The sequence below is a fragment of the Ursus arctos genome, unplaced genomic scaffold, assembly GCF_023065955.2.
Source record: "Ursus arctos isolate Adak ecotype North America unplaced genomic scaffold, UrsArc2.0 scaffold_13, whole genome shotgun sequence".
Lineage (NCBI taxonomy): Eukaryota > Metazoa > Chordata > Mammalia > Carnivora > Ursidae > Ursus > Ursus arctos.
Window position 1 is genome coordinate 15,525,940 of NW_026622797.1, and position 24,135 is coordinate 15,550,074.

Consider the following 24,135-nt stretch of genomic DNA (forward strand, 5'->3'; position numbering starts at 1 on the left):
TCATGAGAAGCCGAAATGTCAGATACCCAAAATGAAATGCCATCTGCCTCCCAAATCTGGTCCTCTTCCAGGGAATGCCACCCCACTTATGTGGCTACACCAGCCAGAAAGTGGAGCCATCCTTTCCACCATTTTGCTCCAGATATTGAAATCGTGACCCCCACCAGCCTTTCAGTTTGTTTGTTTTTACTTTTTAGCTCACTCCCAAATGTCACTTACTTCTCCCCATCTCTGTCCTGGTCGTCTTTCACCTGTACAAGTGTAATATTCTCTGAAACCTTCTCCTGGAGGGCACAGGACCATCACCCACAAGCTTCGCAAACTGCAGATGTGATGTCACCCCATCCTTACTTCATGCCCTGAAAACTCTTCTCACTTCATCGGGGACAATGATTAAATCTTTCAGGTTCCCAACACCTGGCAGGTCCTGGGCCCAGCCTCCTTGCTAACCTACTGGATTCTCTCCTGAATGGCTCCAGACTCATCATCGCATGTGTCTGAGCTCCTCTAGGGAGTCAGGGTCCCAACACATTGCTTTCCTGCGATGGATGACATTTCGCAGCAGCTACGTCTCGGTCCAGCTGCCACCTCCCAAGTCAGTGGCTGTGCGTTTCCATTCTAGCATTTGTAATTTGCAGTGAATGCTTGGGTTAGAGTCATGTCACCTACGAGTCCACTCTGTCATACTGATGTGGGTGGGGGGGAGGGTCATGTGTTTTTGCTCACACCAAAACCCCAGAATAGCGCTTGGCACATAGTACATACTCAATGAGTACTTCTTGAATGAATGAATGAACTACTATAGTGTGCTGGGGCATTGGTGTAATTAGTGTGCATGATATTTCTATCACAGCTGTTGTAATTTTAAAAAAACATGCTATTGTTATAATTAGAAACTAAGTTCTGTTCAAGAAAGCAGCCCATAATTATAAAATCATTCCCGTGGGAAAACATGATCTACTTTATGATACCTACCTTATTTTATTAATTCTTCAAAGAGCACTGTGGTGCAAAGTGGGCTGTCTCTATTTGGCTCCTATTCAGAATTAAGATTCCCATCTCCTGGGCCCCTAGAAATCCTATCTGTATTGCTGTCCATAGCCATAAAGCTCCAGAAATTTAACAAATGACTAAATACCTCTTTGCAGCTTAGTATTCATTATAAGATTAAAACCGAGGTTAAACATATTAAAAAAAAAAACCCGTTGAACTTGCATTCTATGAACAACATAACAACTAAGAAAATTAAGGTTGCAGAGCCTTCTCATGTCTAACTCTTAATAAAAACTGCAAAAATGATTTTTCACATTTACAGTTGACCCCTGAATGACATGGAGGTTAGGGGTACCCCCTCTTCCTCCCATAGTAGAAAATCCATGTGTAAATTCTGACTCCCCAAAACTTTACTAATAGCTAAGTGTCGATGGGAAGCTTTACTGATAACGTAAACAGTCGATTAAGTACATATGTTATATGCATTACATACTGTATTCTTACAATAAAGCTAGAGAAAAGAAAATGGTATTAAGAAAGTCGCAAGGAGGGGAAAATACATTTACAGGACTGTGCTATATTTATTAAAAAAACCACAACAGTGTGTAAGCAGACCTGTGCATTTCCAGGGCATGCTGCTTTGCGGTCTACATTGAAGTAAGGAAGGCTGTACCCTACAGTAGTGTGGGACCCTCACTTACAACTACAGTTTACTAAGAATTTGTTTAACATATTGATTTTGTAGAAAAATCATTTATTAATATTTTTCCCTTTTATTTTTTCAGGGATTTATCTATATTCTCAGACATAAAAAGTGACAGGTTAAAAGATTTATTTATTTGCGGGGAAGGGGCAGAGGGAGAAAGAAAATCTCAAGCAGACTTTGTGCTGAGCGTGGAGCCCAACACGGGGCTCAATCCCAGGACCCTGAGATCATGACCTGAGCTGAAATCAAGAGTTGGACGCTTAACCCACTGAGCTACCCAGGCGCCCTTTATTTATTTATTTGTTTTAAAATATTTACTTATTTATTTGAGAGAGAGAGAAAGAGAGAAAGAGCACGTGAGCAGGTGGAGGGGAAAAGCGACAGGTTTAGACTGAACTCCATTTTATAATTACTTAGTATCTAGAGATTTCAGGCTTTAAAAACTACAATATCAATGCTAGCCCAGTTGATAAAACCCAGGCTTTCTAACCCTACTTAAAAGGCACCTAGACATGTTTTATCTTTAATTCACATCCTCATTCATTCACTCATGGATGGTGAGAACAGAGTCCCAAGAAAACCTCAACATTTGGTGGTTGAAAATAACCATCTGTTCTCACAAAACCTTTGTCATTTGTGATTCCACCCTGAAATCTGAACCCCGTAAAATGTTTGGCCTCTATATTAGATTGGTGCAGAACCTTAAACCAGAGACTGTGCCAACATTTCTCTCTCTCTTATAAAAAGAGTAGGTAGATTAATTATAAGGTGCTGATTGACTGGGATTAGTCTTGATCCCTGTCTGCACAAAATTAATTCCTACCACTTATATCAATTAGATTGGGTCAAGATGGGTAACTTGGGCTGAACCTAATATCAAAACTTCTTTTTACTAAGGCATCTGAAGTTAACATGGATTACTTCTGTTAGGAAATAATTCTTGTTTCTATATGGGGTGTTAATAATGGCACTAGGAGTGAAATCTCTCCATGCTTACTTTATAGAATTATTAAAACTTCTTCAGACACTGCTGAATTTAGGTGTTCATTTGGAACAGTTCTGAAACATTTGACTAGAAAAAGTGAAGAAACATATTTACCTTATTGGTTGCATTTTGTGTTTAAATATCAGATATCAATCATACCAACATTTAAGGGGTCATAAATACCATTTACATTAAAGACAAGGTAATACACTGAAAAGACCTTATAAGGCTCCCCTCTTTACTCTTGCTAAAAACATTTGACATTAGACATTTTAATTAACAAACAGTTGGCTAATTGGATTTTCTAGCAAACAGAATTTGGGCAATCCCAGATCAGAGTACCTTTACCCTGGTCAATTCCAGGTAGTAGGCTCTCTTTTACTTCCCCATGGTCTAAACCTCCCCCTCGATGCCACTGGAAGTATGTTCCTCCTCTCCTTCCTGTTCTGCTATGGTCATTGAAGGTTCCCAAATCTGCAGCCCAGAAATCTGTTCTTGCTTCTGCAGACAGCAAGGTGAGCAGAGGAATACAGTTCCTATGCACAGTTTTAAATGGTTGGAACTACTACCCATAACAAGTAAAAGACAGAGGCATCTGGGTGGCTCAGTCGGTTAAGCGTCTGCCTTGGGCTCAGGTCATGATCTCAGGGTCCTGGGATTGAGCCCCATATTGGGCTCCCTGCTCAGTGGGGAGTCTGCTTCTCCCTTTGGCCTTCCTCCACTCGTGCTCTCTCTCTCTCAAATAAATAAATAAATAAAATCTTAAGAAAAAAACCCTGAAAGATAATGTTACACCGTATTGGGGATTAAACAGGCTGATATATTTTGTCCCAATATACAGTTAAATAAAAAACAGGCCATTCAGACATCAGAATTTAGAATTTCTTTCCCAATTAAGAATCTTTTACATGAGGGGCATAAATCAGGTGTTGTGGTGAACACAGGTAGGTCTCCCCCATAACCTGGTCTTATGTCTGTGTATGTCGTGAAGATGTTCCCTGACGGATCCTATATCAATTGAGCCCAGAAGAACACGTAGAAATAAACAGGAGTCAGCCAGCCCGGAGTCACAGGCAGAGGTGAGGAGCAGGTATAGGGAATGGCATGTGCAAAGACCCGTGGTGCCTCTTTGGGAGAACTCCAAACAACACAGTAAGTAGGAACTGTGGGGTGCGTGCGTGCGTGCGTGCGTGCAGGAGTTGTAAGGCCGAAGAGTGAGCGACAAGAGGAGGACAACAGAGGTAAGCAGGAACCAGGCCACGAAGGGCTTTATATATCTTAACAAAGAGTCTGACTTTCTCCTAAAGCAATGGGAAGGTTCTGAAAGGTTTTCAATTGAGGTATACCACAATCAGATCCGTGTTTCTCGAAGAAGACTCTCGATGAAGTTGGAGAACAGATGAGGAAGTACGAAGGCTTGTCTCTCTGGAGGTGGAGGTCAGCGGGTGGCCTGGAGTGGGGATGCCTGTGGCTTGCGGCTGGTTAGATTGGGGTGGGTGTGAAGGAGGGGGAGGGGTCAGGGGGAGGGCTGAGGCCCGTGGTGTAGACACTCCGGGGCTGGCACCGGGGTACGCGCACAAGGGCAGAGGAGTTTGGGTTGTGGGGCGGTGGTTCAGGTAGACAGTGAGTTGTCCGTTTTTAGACATTTAGGCTACTCTAGTATTTTCTTCTCCATTACAGCTAATCCTTTGAAAGCATTTTTGAATATGTACTTTTTTAGAGCCTTTGAATTGCATTAGTTACTCCTTCAGATCAGCTATCTCCTTCATCCCCACTTCTCACACCTTCTAACACTGCCGTTGCTCAAGAAATGCTTGTCTCGTGATATCCTCAGGTTCAATTCCCAGAAAGAGCACTGCAGGCTTACGGAGGGAAGGCTTTAATAATTCTTACTGTGTGCTGCCAGGTTTCCTCCAGAAAAACTGAATCGATTTACACTGTCAACAATAACGCGTGAGGATACCCGTTTGCCCCACAGCCTTTCCAGCTCTGGCCCTTGACACTCCTTCATTCGGTTGGTGTAAAATGTTTTCGTTTTAAAAACTGACTGAAGTTGGATGCGTCTTCAGATTTGGTTTCCTGTTTGTTTTCTTTTGGGTGAAACGGCTGTTTGTATCCTTGGGCCACTCATGCGGTTAGAATCTGATAGCTCACGTTATATAAATTCGCCTGTGTGTGTTATCAAGTCTTTACTTTTTGCTATGATCATTTCCCCATTTTTTGCTTTTATTCTGTCTAGATTTAGAAGGTTTTAAAATGTTATATAAATACATTTGTGCATCTTTCCCTTTTTGATTTTTTTCCCTTCAACCAAATTTCTCCTTTGTAGCTGAAACTGCTATCGAAGTCCACTGTTCCTTAATTATTGGGAGTCTGTTGAGTTATATATTTGGTGGTACGTGGGCTGGATCTTGGATATTTTTTCTTTTATATTATATCTTGTGGTACGTAACTTTATCTTTACTAGTTTTTTACTTGATTCATCTATAGTTTATAAATATTTTATCATGATATCTGTAAGAAATATAGATCCATTTGTGCTATTTAATCTTATCATCTTAGATTTAAGTAATCCTCATAATTATTCTTCCACTAAGAAAAATAAGTTTTACTATTAAAGATAAGAGGCCAATATAAAACTATCTTAGGAAGGGGGTAAAAGACTCAAGATCTCCAAATACATTGGAAATCTGAACAACTGAAAGACAAGATTGTAGGGGTAGGACCTCCGTACTCTCAACCCCTCACCCTGACCTGGAAAGCATGGCAGAAGAACCTGGAAAAACAGCAAGAACATATGAGTACGTGAGAAAACACTCCTGAGACAGACAGCTCAAGGGGTCAAAGGCATGCACTTTGGTCTCCAACAGATGTGGGTTCGAATCCTGCCTCTGCCACTTAGCACTAAGCAGTGTGACCTTAGGCAAGTTCCTACATCACGTCACGGAGAGTGCACTGAAGGGGACAGGAATGAGCACAGAAGACCGGGCAGGAGCTGCTCTCACAGGGCGGTACAGGAGAAATGACAAAGTGCACATGAAGCACTTACCGCACACTGTCTGCTGGTACCCAGTCAGCTCCCAAAATGGCGCTCGCGATTGCTGAACATTTCTCAGTGAGGCCCCTTCATCAGTTGCTATGAAAGTTTTGAGTTTAGTGCTCCACTTTTCTTTTTTTTTTTTTTAATGGGTTTTTTTTTTTTTAAAGATTTTATTTATTTGACAGAGATAGAGACAGCCAGCGAGAGAGGGAACACAAGCAAGGGGAGTGGGAGAGGAAGAAGCAGCCTCACAGCAGAAGAGCCTGATGTGGGGCTCGATCCCATAACGCCGGGATCACGTCCTGAGCCGAAGGCAGACGCTTAACCACTGTGCCACCCAGGCGCCCCTAGTGCTCCCCTTTTCAAATAGGGAACAGTTCCACTTTGTGTGCACCTCTTCTAGGAAATGTGCAAGGTATAACCTGGCAAATGACACGATGTGAAATCAAAACCTGGGTGTCATAAATGTAGGTCTACAAAAATGGCTGGCTCTCTGCTCCTCATTTGGGTACCATTCTCAGATGACCTTATCACCCCCCTCCCTTGGCAAGCTGCCTCTGGGAAAGGAAGGGGGGGAAGAGAGCTTGACCTCTGAGGTCATTGGTTCTGTCACGATTATTAGAGCAAAATAGCAATTATCCAAATTCCTCAAGAGATGAGAAGTTCAGCCTAACTGAACTTTCTGGTCACTTTAGGGTTAACAATAAAACCCTCCTTTAACCCCTGTTAAATTTCTTTTTCTCTCGACCAGGTCATACAAGTTCCCACCTCTCTAAGTAAGTATGGTGTCCAAACTCTCAATTAACCTTCCTCTGATGACTCACGCTCTCACTCTGCCTCAGGGTCAGCTCTGCACAAGGAGCATCCCCACGGACTCCGCGAAGAGAAAGATGAGGGAGCTGGGTTGAATGGAGACCTAGGACAACACACTTCGGCAGGATTATCTTATTTCCTGAAATAAATGCCTCACGTCTAAGTACTTTGTGTGCGCATCAGAGAGGGAGGGTTAGATTTTCTCCTAAGAACCGAGTTTATAAGAAATAGTCCACTAAGGGCTTTGGCTTACCTCCATTTTGCTCGACTACCGGTGTCTGTAATGCCCAACTGAAAGTCTAAAGCCCTGAGGAGTGTTCTTGAATATATTTAAGCATCTGATAGCAAGCGTTGGCTACAGAGAGGCAGCAGAATATCTGCTTTGTCTACCAGGCTCTCCACCGAAATGCTGACTAGAAGGGGGAGCTGAGTTAGCTACAGCTCAGCACAGGTCACGGATTACACAGAACATTTTAAAAACAATGCAGCACCAGACAGATGTGCATTTGCTTAAAGATAAAGGGACCTTTTAATAGAATGGAGCTTACTTTAAAAGTGTTTCTGGAACTTGTACGCAGGATGATCTGCCCTTTTAAAGAGGATGCTAAAGGTTAATTTTCTATGGCATAAGGGCTGCAGACAAATGGCAACATTCTATTCCCAGACCTAAATTATATAATCAAAAATAGAGCATTCGAACTGCACATCAAATAGTCTCGCTTTCTGGCAGACTATGAAAAAAATCAGTTTCAATGTTTGAAGTAGGCATTTGTTTATATAATGCAACCAACCATGACTGCCAAACACAATAATTAAATGCTTTAACAAGGGAGAAATCTTGCCAGAATATGTAATTTGAGGGGGAAAATAAGCAGAGGGTTGATATGTAGCAGAAAATGCTGAATTATTTATTTCATGCTACTCAGAAGCAGACACCCAGACTACCTGCAGAAATACTGAAAGAGAAAGGAGAGCATCAGAGGGGCAGTTACTTTATTAAATCTTATCTTACTTTTTATCTCTAAATAGTGCTCTTTCTTCCCACCCAAACTTGGAAAATGAAGAGTTCTCTCCTTTCATTATAAAATTACCTGTGTGGAAAGGAAATGAAACAGCTACCAAAACAAAACCAACAAAACAAAAACCATCTACAAAGAAAAAATCAAATAACCATATTTTTCTCTTTTCATTAGTTATCAACTAGAATTTCATTCAGTTTGGACTGTTGGACTGGGCCTGTTTTTCCCTCCCGGGGAGGGAGGAGCATAATAAGGACACGCCTAGGATAAGGAAGTGTTCTTATGTCATTTACTTTTGTCAAACAAACAAAAAACTCAAACTGGGCTGTTATACCTACTCATCTTTAAAAATTCCTTCCTTCTAAATCGGAAGTCTTTGATACGATCTTCTGTTCTAACATTCAGAAGAAAAATCATAGCACACTAACAAAGAACTGAAGGTATTAAGTATCAGTGCTTTAATATTACTTAAAATAATGATGGCAAACATTCCTTGACTATGTTTTCTATCTTATAAATAATTTAATGTATGCATATCATATATAAATATAAGTATAAATATATTAGTGATATCTTATATATGTAATATAATTTAATATGTATATTTATATATTAGTTTATATAAATTATATTACACATGCCGAGCGATGATGACTTAAATTTTTTAGTGTTCTTTTATTTCACCTAAATGCTATTGGTGAAATACAGCATCCGTTTAATATAGGCTTCCAGTTAAAATGAACAATTAATTAGATCTTTTTAAAAGGCCTCAACTTCTAAGACAACTGAAGATCCTTAATGTTGATGTGCACATCTCTAAGATCAAACAATGTAGATGCCCTCTGGCTTCTCCCAGGAACTTAAAGCAACAGAGGGGAAAACAGGGGAGGCGGCGGCAATTTCTAGAATTTGCATAGTACCTCAAAGCACCTGGTAACATTAATTTATTCATGTGACCATCCATGGCATTGGGCCCTTGTTTTCTCCATGGTATAGAGAGAACCCAGGCCCAGAGAGTCCTTGCACCACTTCCATGATGAGTTAGGCAAGAGAAATATTTGTATGAAGACTTCTGGTATCACTCTCCCTCTCCATTACTCAGACAGCGGTTCCTTGATAGCCTCTGCACATCTTCTGTGTGACGTAGAGGGTAATTTCTTTAGCATCAGGGACCCCCTAGCCCAAGGGATCATTAGCTCCTGACTAGCCTCCTGCAAAAGGTTCCTAACTGCTTACCATTTTTTTTCACTCTTATCTGCAATTCAATCTCCACCCAAGAGCTAAAGTCAGTCTTCAAAAACTCCAACTGGATTGCATCACTCCCCTGCTTAAAATCTGGAAATATATTCTCTTTGCATTTAGAATAAAAGCCAAACTGCTTAATGTGGCCTTTGCAGGCCACACACGATAGTGCCCCCATCCACCCCTCCCATTGCACCTCATTGTCCCTCTTGTCCATTGCTCACTAGTGTCTCTGGCTTTCATTCATTCATTCTTTCATTCACAGTCCAACTTCACATCGGCCTTCCCCAATCTCCCTCTGTCAATGGAAGTCTATGTGCTTGGGAGTACCCTGTTCTCTTCATTCAGCACTCACCACGATTTGTAATTATACACTTTAATGGTCTTTAAAATGATCTTTCAGGGGCGCCTGGGTGGCTCAGTTGTTAAGTGTCTGCCTTCGGCTTGGGGCGTGATCCCAGGGTCCTGGGATCGAGTCCCGCATCGGGCTCCTTGCTCTGCTGGGATCCTGCTTCTTCCTCTCCCACTCCCCCTGCTTGTGTTCCCTCTCTTGCTGGCTGTCTCTCTCTGTAAAAAAAAAAAAAAAAAAAAAAAAAAAAGATCTTTCAGCTCCCCTAGACTCTAAGCAGCCTGTGAGCGCCTCTTCGGCCGCAACACCTACAACAGTGCTTGGCATATGGAGCCTTTCCGTAAGTGTTGGCTGCGCGAAAGCCTAAGCACGTGAGGAGTGAGAGGACTCCTGACCTGACCAATTCCTCCACGGTTTTGGGCTTTGGTTCCTTCTCTCCCATAATGGCTCTGCCTTTTCCTCTTGAAAGGAGCACTCTGTAGGCTGGTGAAAGGGAAGCAACATGAGATTTACAACATTATGTCATTTCCCTCGGCCATATGGACTATTATTTGGAGTCAACGACTAATAGGTCCTTTAGCTATCAATGCTTATGTGATCCAGGGTGCCCCCATTCCCAGGATAATTAGGGAACCCCATGGCTTATTGAAAGAACCCAAGAATGCGAAAATATTTTTTTATAACCCTTCGCTCTAGGGCTGACGTGTTGGCACAACTCCAGGGGCTCTGTTCCCAGAGGGGTTTGTGATCACCCCCTGTGTAGAGCAGGTCTATGTGGCCCCAGGTGTGGCTCTGCTCAGTTGCTCAATGTTTTCATTTTGGATTCTTCTTCCAGCCCTATGCTTTGCTCCTGGGTTGATTCTTTGTTACAAACTCAACATTTATCTTATACATATCTTTAAAAATATGATTCAATGGATCATATTCCTTATAAAGTCAATGAAATTAGCTGAGAGGCTATGAAAAGAGAATCTACTTAAGTTAATTTTTTATGAGAAAAACACCCCCTAACATTACTGATTTTTGAACATTGATTCCTCATTGTTTATTTACTTTGAAAACATAAGCACAAATGAAAATACTGTATAAAATTTTTTCTTGATTATTTTTCTTGAAATTTCTATCAAGATCCATGGGGCTTATGAAGAAAAATAAATGTCTATTTCATTGAAGGAGCAGGGATAAAAATTAATAAAGCCACTGCTTTCCTTAAATACAAAAATCCCTCAGTAATCCCAAGAATGGTTTCAAAAGGAAATTAGACATACATTTTAAGGTCAAAATCTGGGTAAGTGCAATGTCAACATGAAGAACACCTTTGGTAAGAACTTGATTGAGCTTAAGAATCAGTCTTTACAATTCTGTACGGGACTGTTCTTTTTTTTTTTTTTTTTTTTTTTCAATTCTTTTTTTTTTTTTTTTTTAATTTTATTTATTCGACAGAGATAGAGACAGCCAGTGAGAGAGGGAACACAAGCAGGGGGAGTGGGAGAGGAAGAAGCAGGCTCATAGCGGAAGAGCCTGATGTGGGGCTCGATCCCACAACGCCGGGATCACGCCCTGAGCCGAAGGCAGACACTTAACCGCTGTGCCACCCAGGCGCCCCTATACGGGACTGTTCTTTACAGCATCAGTTGCTTCACAGGATTCTGCCAAAGGACCTAAATCAATAGTTCAAGCAACTTTGACAACAAGTATGGCATTGAAAGTAATTGAGGCAAAAGTTTACCCCAAAGAGCCTCTCATGATCTTATATGTTTACTAAAGAGTTAATTCTCCCCTTATATTATAGCCGTATGGTTTCAAACAGAAGTAACTGCAAGGGAGTCAGGCACTGAACTAGGTCAGAGAACTTCTGTAGAAGCTTAAATGCCATCTCAGAAGCCTCTTCAATCCCTGTCCACCCAGGCAAAAGTCACCTTTTCTTTCTCTTTGCTCCTATTCATTCTGTGCAATAAAGACACATCCCAGCTCTCTGCAAGCACAGCCTTGAAGGCTTTCGCTCCCTCTATTTGAGGGCTACATCTAAGCCACGGATCTCCTTTTGTCTCTTCTGAATCCACAGCGTAGCTGTGCAAATGTTTGAGTTAAAAAAATGAATGTCGTATTTACAGTGATCTTATTTTAGCCGTCCTCCAGAACTAGGTGGGGGAGAAACAAAGAAGCCCTGAGAAGAAAGCTCAAGTTAAAATGTTTAAAAATAAATTAGGATTAACAATTGCTTTGAGTCGTCACTGCCATAAAATAAAAAGATTACTGCCAGATGTATGAAATACATTGGTCACAATAATTTAGCTCTCATCTTATTTACATTTAAGGTCAAATAAGACATTCTGTTTTGTATTACTTTGTGCAAAGTAGGAGGACTGGAAAACCTGTATTTTGTATCATCAGAAGACTATTTTTCCAGAAACAAATCAGAATTTTACTAAATGAAAGAAACACAAGTTTTTAAACCTTTACTGTACTCTTCCCCCCACCCCAAATAATCAACTGATTTTCATGATCCCACATAAAACATTCTGATTTTAAAGTCTTTTGTGTGAGTTTTTCAGGTCAGGGCCGATTAGGAACACTGAACTCCAGCTGACTGGAACACTGAGCTCTCCTTTGGTCATGAGCCAGCAAGACTCCATGGAAACCAGTGAGTCCTAACAGATCAAAGAAGAGTTTAGCACTCAAGAATTGCCTCAAACAACCCAATAATAGAAACTACGCTCAATAAGGGACAATTTCTCAAATGGACCATTAAATTTTATTATAGAACTCAAAATATCACCACAAATCCAGAAATTTACAAAGAGAACTGTTGGCTTTCAAAGAAAACTATAATTCTTTCTTTGGAACTAGGCTACAGAGAAGTTGAAAAATATTTGAGGGAGCCATAAAAAAGCCAATCATTTTGCACTTTGTTTAGAAGGTATTCTGATTGTTTCATGCTTCCATGGTTTTTTTTTTGTTGTTGTTGTTATGCTCTTAGGAAAGTCATGATAGGGCAGCCAGTGCTTTATGTCTTTTCTTGGCAGGTACAGGTGGCAGCAAGGACCTCACACGGGCCATGTGTTGGCATACTTGGGCCCAAGAAGCTTCTAGTTCATAGACAAACTTTCACACCCAACAGAAACCAGCTTAAAAACAACAACAACAACAACAACCCAGCATCACTGTTATATTCCTGGAAAGACATATTTATAGACAGGCATTTTAGCCACTTTTATATATAAGTCAATTTTCAAATACCTCTGTTCTTTATGTGTCTTTAGATACACATCTCACAAATAGACAAGAGGTCTTGAAACCTTTTATACCTGCTGACTGGCTGAGAAATCTTTAACAGTTAACACTCAACAACAATAAGATAGTATTTTTCCTTGTTATTGTTGGATTTAATATTCCCATTGGTTCTAAGGGAGGTTCAGTGCTGCTTTTCACGGCTCCATTAATTTCTGTACTTCTGAATTCAGTGTCTCTAAAAGTTCCTAAGCAGAATAGAGGCTGTATAAGAAAAGCCACATGATATTCAGTAATTATAACGCAGGAAAATATTTCTGCCCGAATTAGTGAAGCGTATTGCTTCTGTCTGCATATGCAACATCTTTTGCAAATAGGAAAAACTAGACTGCTATGAACAAGGAAAATTTTATTATTGGAGGTTGTCACTGGATTCTGTACTTCAAATTTTTCTTTTCCAAGATACTTTATAATGTTAGATTATGTGTAACAAACAGAAGCCCATTCTGCACACACCCCATTTTAGAGTTGTATTAAGACAACATAATGCCGTCTCTTGTAAATTTGCTGAAAACATAAGACTCAGTTGAACGGACAGTAGAAGCAAGCAGACTTCCTCAGTCAGAGACTGAGAGTCCTTGAGGTCATGTGTGGAAATTCTTTTAAGAAGTTATGTCTACAGAAATACAATATTTTTAAAGCCTAGTGATAAAAAATTAGGGATACTAGAAACCTGAAATCTTAGTAGTTAGGTAACCAAAGGTGATACAAACCCAGCCTTAATATATGTTTAAATAGGCCCAATTTTTGCATTGCGAGATTTAGATGGTTGGCATCCCCAGCTCCAGACTAATTTAGCAAATCAATTTTTAAAAATCCACCTTTCTCTTATTGCTTATTAGTGTAAAATATGTGTGTCTACATATATATGTGTGTAGACGTATAAATAAATACACAACACACACACACATCCTTTGTGAAGAAAATAAAGACTCTGCATTTGGTCTGATGGCAGCTATGCTAAGCTAGAAGACAGGGCATCTTGATTCCGGTTCCTCGCTGGTGCATATATGCTGTGTGCATTGGGTGGCATCACCAACTCCCTCTGGGCCTCAATTTTCTCATAAGTAATATGAGATATTTAGGACTCGGTCTTTTGGTGTCTAAAATTAATACCTAGTACAGCTGAATTGAGCATAGAATGGTAGAGACATACTCGACTCACTGGTCATCTGGAAGGTAGAATTCTGCCCCAAGCAGAGAAGACAGATGTTTCATGAATGGAGCAAGATGACAAACAGACTCAAGTTAGCAGAGGGATCCGGGATGGGAAAGTAACCAGAGATATGGCTGGACAGAGCCAGACCACAGAAGCCCTTGAAGTGGGAGCCAATCAATGGTAGATAGTGGTGACCTCGGCTTGTTGAGAGGAAGGCCAAGTCTACCCTGTTCCTAAACTCTCTTTTCTGGGCAACATTCCAATCTGAATATATTGGCTTACTTCAGACAACCACAACTCCACCCAACTGCAGAGAGTGGAACATCTGACCCTTTTAACAGATTTTGTCCACATTATATTTATATAACTTGCCTCTTTTACCCAGAGCACTGCCAGGGTGAAGGAAGACTCAGAAAAAAATCATGCATCTCTGTTCAATGTTTTGTTGTTTTGTTGATGTTGCTTTAAACGAAGAATTCTTGCTCAAACAAGGGCATTCTCAATGTGGAAAGAAGGGAAGGAAACGTCAGATCATCTGCCAGATAACCAATTCCACTTAAGAGGTGGAAGCATGGCCCCATTACAGCAGACAGGCCCACTGAGGCCGAGTTTATAGATTATAAATTTCTTTGGTTTTAACTGGACTATTACCTGAGCTCCAGAGTGGGGCTCCCCATGCTACCTTCACCAATTTTCTTGGATCCACAAACCTTAAGGAATGAAGAAACAAATGCCAGAAGCAGCTGGGGGTTTTACCATCTGTTTTATAGCTGAGAGAAACAGCAGCCTTTCCCTAGTGGTCTATGCTGGGTGCCTTTAAGGAACTGAGAAACATGATCCAGCAGGAAGAAAGCCCCGTTCCTAGCCTTGACATTAATTATTAAATCAAATCATTAAAGCCTTAACACAGGCAGAAAAAAAGTTCCATTTTTTCCCCCTACAACTTTCTCTTCCAATGACTTGATGTTGTTGGAAAAGGAGGACAACAAGGAATTTTGTCTCCCAGTGACAGAGGCACAAAGGACTGCAGTTTAAGTAACTTGTAACTTACAAACAGATTGCATTCTAAATCACTTGGAGCCCAGACTTAAAGTCTGGAGTCTGGAACACATTCTCCCATGGACATAACATTCTAAGGGATAAGTAGATAACAAAATTGCCTACATTGGTCTGTTTAACCATGGCACTAAACAGCACAGGGAGCCTGCCCTCCTGACCGCAACCTAGTCCCACCCAGCAGTCCAAGCCAGAAGCCTAGAAACCCGTCTCAGCAGCTCAGTTACTGGTCTCCTGTCCTCAGGGCCCACAGGCCCTATGGTCTATGTCTGAGTCCTAAAGATAGAGGAATGGGGAGCAGACAGTATTTTCTAACTAACAGAATAATTTTCACTTAAAACTCCATAAGACACAGGGAACATCTCCAATTCTGCATAGAATACAGTATGACTCTGGCACATGCTCCAGAAAACAAAGCACCAGTTGGCCCAGGGTGGGCTCTGTGCATGAGTGATTCTGGACACCGTGGCTGGCTGGACTGTGGGTACCTTCCAGTCATGGAGACCTCAGCAACTTCAGACCAGAAGATGAGGACACCACTACAGTTGTTCATAGTAGGAGACATGTTCCCCTTTCCCCAAGGTGCCAAGGAATAACTTTATAGAAGAATGGACCATCTGCAAAGGGATACAGCAGGGGTTGACAGACTATACTCAGGACAAAGTTTTACTTAGAAAAAAAGAATGCAACAATTAAGTACAACAGCCAGACTTTCGTGTGCACTGTAGGCTGCTTACCCAACATCTACTCTCCGCTTCTCCCTTCCCAGCAACCCCTTGGTTTGTTGAGGTGTTGGCCTCTTCATCTCTTCTAGTCACAGTCATATGGTATAGGTGCAGTAGCGGATCCCATCCCCAACTGTCCTGGCGGATCCCGATCAATCTAAGCCAATCAGTTCATAGCATTCGTAGTACAGTTATTCCTCTCTGTGATGTAAGAGCCCTTATCAGATTGGACAAAGGGACTCGTATTCCATGGCTAGGGAGAGACCCCCCTCTTTCTCCTCATGCAGATGGACAAGGGACTCTGCTAATCCATTTGTGTTTAGCAGCCATTTTGTGATTGTTTAGGGAAATCTTCCAGAGAAAGAAGTCAAGAAAGATGGCAGAGCAGAAAGAGGAGGAGAAACTGCATGATCAGTGATGTTCCTAAGTCACTGAGTCAATGAACCTTAAAGGACATCCTCCCTCAAGAGTAGTTTAGTAATTTCTTTTTGTTTTAGCACATTTGAATTAGAGTCTTTATCATAGTTGAAAATGTTCTATCTCATAAAATGAAAAACCAATGGGGGGGGGAAACAATGAAACTAGTAAACCAGGGAAAGTATGAAACCTTGAGGATAGTGGGAGACAGAAGATGTAATAAATGTGAATTTGCTTTGAATGTTAGGAAAGAAAGTGCCTCACGTATCTCTCGTATTCTCTTCCTGAAACACTGATCTGCTAAAATCAAAATTCTTGAGAAGATAAGTCTTCAATTTGTTATAAATCTAAAATACATAATGGTCATCATTTTCTCTAAATGGCTCTCTTGGGAAACACATTTTCCTGAATCAAGATACCATATTATTTAATCCATTTACTCAACAACTGCTCAGTATACAAGAGTGAGCAACAGTAAATAACTTGCCTTTCAGGCTAAAATCTGGTGGCGGGAGAGAATTAATCCTCTCCCTACAATACAAATGCAAACATTTGATGTTTAAATTGGTGCTCCCAAAGCAGAGGAGATTTATTTAATCGTAAGTCTGAATGAACTGCCCAGAAGTGGTTGGAAATAATTAGAAGAAAAAGTTTTCTTGGCTGTCTTTCAAGATGGTCAGAAGAACGATCACGGAGGAAGAAAAATAAATTAATGTGTTCAATATCTCACAGCAGGTCAGCTGGTCATGTCAACGAACCTTTTTACCATCTGTTTTTTGTACTCGTAAGTGACCCCATGAGCATCATAATCATCTCATAAGTGTTTAAAGTTTCTCAGATAGGAAAGCTCATGTTCATAAAAAATCACAGGGAAAACTGTGAAATTGTATTTTGTGCCTAAGAAATACATAGTTGAGACTGGCCTCGAGGTGTACCAAGTGGTAGACCAGTTCACTGAGTTCCAAAGGTGAGAAGCCCTCCATCCCCCATGAGAATCCAGTGCTCTACTCTTCTGTTCCCAGGCTCACTCAACTGTACATGTACAGGCAGAACCAATTTAAAAATGGAGTGCGTTCCAAAAGACTCCTGGTAAATGGTTGTTTATTTCTATAGGAAAATGTGTTCCAGGTTCTAATGGTATATAAAAAAGCCATATAAAAGCTTTTTAACGCACAAGAATCCTCAATGGGGGATCCAACTGTAGGTTATCAGTGTCTTTATGAAAGAACACATCTAGGAGGCCAGAGGGGTAACCCACACTGGGAAGACGAGGAGTTGAAAGGAGGAGGGCAAGAAGAAGATTTCCTTGTCTTCTCTCTTCTTCTCTCATTCAACCTCGCATCTCCCATAACTAGCAGATCCTCCCTCCTGGGATGTACTGTCACAATGGGTATGTTTCTCCTTTCTTCTTCCACGATATGCACAGTACCTCCGTGAGGCTCAAACAGGCACCATCCTCACCATCTCTTCATTCACCTCTCAGCATATGAGGCCCTGTCTTATTGCTCATTCCAAAGCATTCCATGTAAGCCCTTGCTACAAATTAATGAGAATGCCTAGGTCTTAGTGTTTCAAAGTTAAAACTGGGGTAAAATGCAAATGCATAAAACTTTAAAGTGCTATATAATTGTAATATGCTCCTGTTACTGCTCTGAAGCTCTCCTATTTCATTCTTATACACGGTTACTCATGTTTGTATCACTACAGTTTTATACCTCATATGCCTATCTCTAAACTCCAATATCAAGATTCATGACCTAGTACAAGATGTGGATGCCACATTCTCTAGGCAAGAAGTTCTCCAGGAGATGAGGTTTGTCTACACATACTGGACTTTCAATTGCCTGCAGGAACAGTGGGGAAGAATATAGGTAACAGGAACTGGCTCTTCAAATGGCCCTAACTGCATTGCAGGAACAGTATGTGTTAACTAGATTCTGTTTGCTTGAGGACTTCCCATGCATAGTTTTATGTCTAATCAGGGAAAAATACAAAATATTTTGAAGACAGTCAAAAAATGGGCAGAAGACATGAACAGACACTTCTCCAAAGAAGACATACAAATGGCTAACAGACACATGAAAAAATGCTCAACATCACTAGCCATCAGGGAAATACAAATCAAAACCACAATGAGATACCACCTCACACCAACTAGAATGGCAAAAAATTAACAAAACAGGCAACAACAAATGTTGGCGAGGATGTGGAGAAAGGGGAACCCTCTTACACTGTTGGTGGGAATGCAAGTTGGTACAGGCACTCTGGAAAACAGTATGGAGGTTCCTCAAGATGTTAAAAATAGAGCTACCCTATGACCTAGCAATTGCACTACCAGGTATTTACCCCAAAGATACAGATTAGTGAAAAGAAGGGGCACATGCACCCCAATGTTCATAGCAGCAATGTCTACAATAGCCAAATTGTGGAAGGAAATAAGATGCCCTTCAACAGATGACTGGATAAAGAAGATGTGGTCCATATATACAATGGAATATTACTCAGCCATCAGAAAGGATGAATACCTACGCTTTGCATCAACATGGATGGAACTGGAGGGGATTATGCTAAGTGAAGTAAATCAAGCAGAGAAAGACAATTATCATATGGTTTCACTCATAACTGGAACATAAGCAATATCATGGAGGACTATAGGGGAAGGGAGGGAAATCTGAAGGGGAAGAAATCAGAGAGGGAGACGAACCACAAGAGACTATGGACCCTGGGAAACAGACTGGGAATTTCAGAGCGGAGGGGGTGGGGGGAGAGGGTAACAGGGTGATAGGTATTAAGGAGGGCAGGTGTTGTGATGAGCACTGGGTGTTATATGTAAGGAACAAATCATTGAACACTACATCAAAAACTAATGATATACTATACAGTGGCTAACTGAACATAATAAAAAAAATAAAACCTTCATGAAACACACACACACACAATATATATATATTTTTCAAATGAACTTTTGGAAAACAACCCTAGCTTAAATTGAAGATTGCTTACACATAACATGTGCTGTTATGTACATGGTTTTACTGCCCAAATCCTTATTAGTTCCTAGTCTTTCCCTACAGAATCCTAGTCTTGAATGTTCAAATGTTCTTCAGAAATTTTGAAAAGATTTTTGGAAAGGGCATTTTGCCGAGAGGGGGATCTTACTAGATCCCAATAGTGGTGCGGGCGAGCCAGTCTGTGCCTCTGTTCCCTCTGAGGCTCTATCAGGATCGCCTTACAGGCAGGCTTTGAGACCGTGAGCACAGACGAAAGGAATCACTCGGCGAGCCGGGCGCTGGATGGGATGACACATCCCCACAGCTGGGGGAGTCGTTTCTAACTCTTCACCAACCCCCCAATCCCAAGAAGCCAGAAAGCCATTTCCCTCAGGAGGGCTTTTCCAAAGGATTTCATACCGTTCAATTTTACAACTTTAGACCCGGCAGACCAAGAAGACTATTTTTTTTGCCTAAAAAAAATATCTTAAAAAATTTTTTTATTTATTTATTTTAGAGATAGAGAGTGAGCAAGTATGAGCAGAAGTAGGGGCAGGGAGAGGGAGAAAGAGAATCTCAAGCAGACTCTACACGGAGTGTGGAGCCTGACGTGGGGCTCGATCCCAGGACCCCAAGATCATGACCTGAGCCAAAACCAAGAGTTGGCCGCTCAACCGAATGAACCACCCAGGCGCCCCATCCTTAAATAAATATTTCAACAACTTTTTCTATGGAGGCAAAAGATTACCCAAATTAGTCACATATATTTTGTTTGGAAATCGTCTTTGTGCAAGCGCACTGAAAAGGGTGGGACGTTAGGACGGAACAAACATCTTGTCTGCAACTTGTTTCAAATGCTTTGTCTTTCACCAATCCTTGTGTTGCCTAGAGAGGGCCCCGCAATCCTCCAGTTAAAATAATAAAGTATGGCGTTGTAAAAACCTGCTCTGAATTAAAGGTGATTCAATGAAGCTAAAAAGCCCATAAATAACCAAGCCGTACCTTCAGTTTACAACTGCCACCAGATTTTCATCTCTAAGACTCTTCCTCAGGCATAAAGAACAGCATGGTCCTTCCCACTAGACTTTCTCCAGGGAAAACCTGGTTGGGGGAGGGGAGAAAAAGTGATCTGGACTCAAGAGGCAACGAAGAAAGGTGGAGCTCTAAGAAAAAAAAAAAAGATTAAGCCTGGAAAAGAACAGTTATGGGAAAAACTAGAGTATTTCCTAATTTGGAATTATTCCAAGAAACACAAATAACCACACATACATACAGGTTTTAAGATTTAAAAGACAGTTTTATCAGGAATATTGGATAGTAAAATGTCTTGGAGTTTTAAAATTTACTCTCCAATCATCTTCACATTCAGAACTATGGACAAAGAAATTTGGGTTCATCATGTAAGATAGAGGCATCCACCTGGTCTTAAATATCTCTGTATTTAAAACTAATCCAGCTTATTGATTTCTTTTGAATGTTTGTAAAATTTCTTAATTTTGAATCAAAAAAGTTTGTAAATAGTTACAGGTCAGAGGTCAGGCTACGTACCCTGCCTAAGACCTAGTTCTGCCTTTGAATTACCTCAGTCCATTAGAGCAGGAATTAATAACATTTGAGAAGGCATTTCAAGATGGATTTTTAAGATCACAAAGCAGCATCACATAATTAAAATTGCTAAATGCATTGTTCAGAGTCTAACTGATATATATAGTAGCTCTGAGGAGCGGAAAGATAAAATCAGGTCAGAGTAATTTAAAAAGGAGGAGGAATTTGAACTGAGTTTGAAAGGATAGATAAGGGCCAGATAATAGTATTACTGCTACCGCCTTCCAGCTCTATTTGAGAGCCTGCCAAGGGCCAGGCTCTCACTACAGTTGGCATTGAACATGCACTCTCTAAACTCCCAACGAAACTGAAGTGAGTTTATTGCCATGATTTTACAGATAAGGACGGCAAAACACTTGCTCAAGGTCCGAAGGAAGAGGTGAGCAGAGACACACCCTCAGGTCCTGCTGACCCCAGAGCCCACTGTGTTTCTTGCAGACCAACTCCCAGGAGCAGAGAGAGTTCTGGGTGGTACAAAATACATTTTTCTAGAACAGGTGACTTAAAGATTTAAAAAAAAAAAAAAAAAAGGAAAGGTCAGATCTTACAGAGCAAGCAACACGTCATTGTGAATTTTAGACCAGACAGCTGACGTACATGTTGGGTGGAAGGTAGCTAGGCTGGTAGGCAGAAGGAACAGGAGGTTTGCAAGTTCAGAGACAAGAGAGAGAAAGAGCATCTGGTCCTTCTGCCCCGATGTGGCAACACAGAGGCACGTGACATAGCTGGGCTGGTGGCATTTCACATTTGACAGCACAGCAAAGAAGATACTGGACTTGGACTTACACCTGGGTATTTATAATTTGTCTTGTTTTATAAATTACTAACTTTGTGACTTTGGGCAATGACTTAAATTTCTGAGAGCTTCAGTCTCCTAAAACGTGAAATCCAATTCATGATAATAACTTGCACAAGGCTAAAAGAATTAAGGAAAAGTATATGCAGTTGACTTTTGAACAACGTGGGTGTTAAGGGCACTGACCACCCCCCATGCCAGCTTATAACTTTCGACTCCCCCCAAAACTTAACTACCAATGGACTACTATTGCCCAGAAGCCTTAAGAATAACATAAACAGTCAATTAACACGTATTTTGTACATGAATTATATACTGTATTCTTAAAATAAAGTCTTTTTCAGGCTCTTTAACCCAATCATGGGAGCATGGATTACAGGGTGCATGAGGCACTGAAGGAGCTAAAAGGGTACCCTATTCTTACAATAAACTAAGCTAGAGAAAAGAAAATCTTATTAAGGGGCGCCTGGGTGGCACAGCGGTTAAGCGTCTGCCTTCGGCTCAGGGCGTGATCCCGGCGTTACGGGATCGAGCCCCACATCAGGCTCCTCTGTTGTGAGCCTGCTTCTTCCTCTCCCACTCCCCCTGCTTGTGTTCCCTCTCTCGCTGGCTGTCTCTATCTCTGTCAAATAAATAAATAAAATCTTAAAAAAAAAAAAAAAAAAGAAAATCTTATTAAGATAACCATAAGGCAAATATATTTACAGTGCTGTACTGTACTTATTGAAAAAAATCCACGTGTTAGCGGACCCATGCGGTTCAAACCCGTCCTGTTCAAGGGTCAGCTGCTATGTGTTGCGTGTGGTAGTGCTCAAGTGTTCAGTTTTTTCCTGTACGAAGGCTGTGGAAATGGAAAAGAAAGGATGGAACAGATGGTGAGGTAAATTTAGTGAGATTTGGTGACAAAAGATATTGGGGCTTGGGGTGGGGAGTGGGGAGAAGGAGGGAAAGAAGCGTTGAACATGCATTTAAAATGAAAAGCCTGCACAAAACTATCTTTATTTCCTCAAACAGGAGTTAGGAGTTAGTTTTAGGAAGGTGACTGGGAGATCCCCAATTGAAAACACCCAGAGAAGAGTTAGAACTAAGGCAGAGGGCTTAGGAAGAACAGGGAAACCAGGAAATAGGACTCGCCCGTCATTTGCCTAAGAGTCTGGCGGCTCCAATATTCCATTTCTGAGGACCTGTGAACTTGCTCAGCTCTGTTTTTCTTTGAATGACCATGCTTTAGAAAGCAAAGGAATATATATGAAGTTACAACATTTTAAGAAACCAGACCCCATTTTTTTTCTGAGACAAAGAATATTAAAAGAAAATACTTCATGCAGGACTTACAATCAATTGCAACTCCATGTATTGCTTTGATACCCAACTTCACTTTCAAACGTCTTTATCATGAATGTAATCTTTCTCCAGAACAGGCTTTCCTGACGGCGTAGAAAAGCCATGGCAGGAAAGGCAATAAAACACACATTGCTAAAAGCGCGTATGTCTTGGAAAAGGCCGCTGCCGTAGAGATGGCTGGGGCCTGCCGTGAGACGGGAAGGAAGGGGCCGAGGCTGGGCTGGAGGTGATGTGGGCAGCATGATGCTCCCCAGGAAGGTGGGCCTTGATTCCCCCCAGTCATGGGGGCTAATTCTGTTTTACTGACTTCTTACGCGTGGTGAATCCGGCCCAGTGCTTCTACAAAGTTCTCGAATATTAAAACTAGCGGTCTGTTCCAGACACTGGATTCATTATCTACAACTGCTGAAAGCAGATCTGGCAGCCCTGGGTGCATGTGGTTCTTTTGACATTTTACGTGACAGCTTTTTCGTGCCTATTAGATGGTCCCCGGGCAAGCCCCTGGCAGGCCTAGCTGTGGCTCATCGTCAGCGGCAGATGTGAAGAACACGAAACCTCCCATAATCCTCTGGGGCCCCATGCTTCATGGGGATCTGATAGTCTAACTGCTTCCTAAAATACACCAGTGACCTGCGTAACTGTATAACAAGTAAATAACTGAGGAACCGTAATGTAACACAGCTTTGAAACATATAAAGGAAAAACAGAATTAACAGGAAACACCGACAACCCACTAACATAGTAGTGAGAACTCTATAAAGCTCTCTGGGAAAATGACAGGTCAAGTAGGAAAAAGGTAAAGTGAGGATATTGATGACCTGAATAACAACTAAAACAATTTTGTTTTAATTAATAACTTCCTACCCAGCCAACAAAAAACGAGCGTCGTTTTCAAGGCACAGAACGTACGCAAGTGAATGTTTTCTGGGGGAGGTACATCTCTCCAGATCACATTTCTAACCTCTGTGGTATCATACGTTCCTGATACCACCTTTTATCACACGCTGCTTCACAGAAAGGTTGCTTGTGAGACGCATCTTACCTTCTCTGCCTCACTCTCTGACTTCGCCACGGGCAGAGGCCTTGCCTTCTTGCCTTGGCGCCCCTCACAGTGCTCAGTGCCTCATGCTTAGCGCTTCAGACGAAGGGGGCGCTCATTTCTGAACTGATCCCCCTACACATGTCACTTTCAAGCGTATCACTTACAACTTCGGCTGAGTCCTTGTATGCTACTTCCAATCATGTGTTACGTAAGGAGTCCATCAGGATCTATCAAATGTTATTAGATTGGCGGTGGTTTAATAGTGAAAGATCTAAGGAAACGTTCTTCCACGTTAGAATTTCAGATCACCGAATGTCATCTTTGCTGAACCTTGGGCCAGTGGTTTAGCTAAATGCTTCAAGATGCCCCACGAGTTTTACGCATGGAACCTTCAGGTCACTCTGAGGGGAGAGCAAAAGGTGAGGAGGGACCCCTAACGAGTACACCCAAGGCCTGGCTCCGTTACCGGGTATGCAGATGGAGGGTACAGAGCTGTGGTACAGGGCTCTGTGCTCTAGAAATGGCCGCTCTCCTAGCTCCTCCCACAGGGACAGGTCACAGTT

At 41.4% G+C, this 24,135-nt stretch overlaps 1 protein-coding gene across 2 annotated transcripts in view; it reads right to left on the reverse strand.

Moving 5' to 3' along the window:
• The window catches only part of PLEKHG1 (pleckstrin homology and RhoGEF domain containing G1), a 219,003-nt gene that overhangs the window by 134,536 nt on the left and 60,332 nt on the right, over nt 1-24,135 (reverse strand). The window contains exon 2 of one of the 2 annotated variants that reach the window (XM_057310972.1): nt 19,788-19,886. The exons of the other annotated variant lie outside the window; for it this stretch is intronic. The gene's annotated coding sequence lies outside the window, so the exon portion shown is untranslated. The remainder of the gene's footprint in view (nt 1-19,787; nt 19,887-24,135) is intronic. 2 annotated transcript variants of the gene reach the window in all.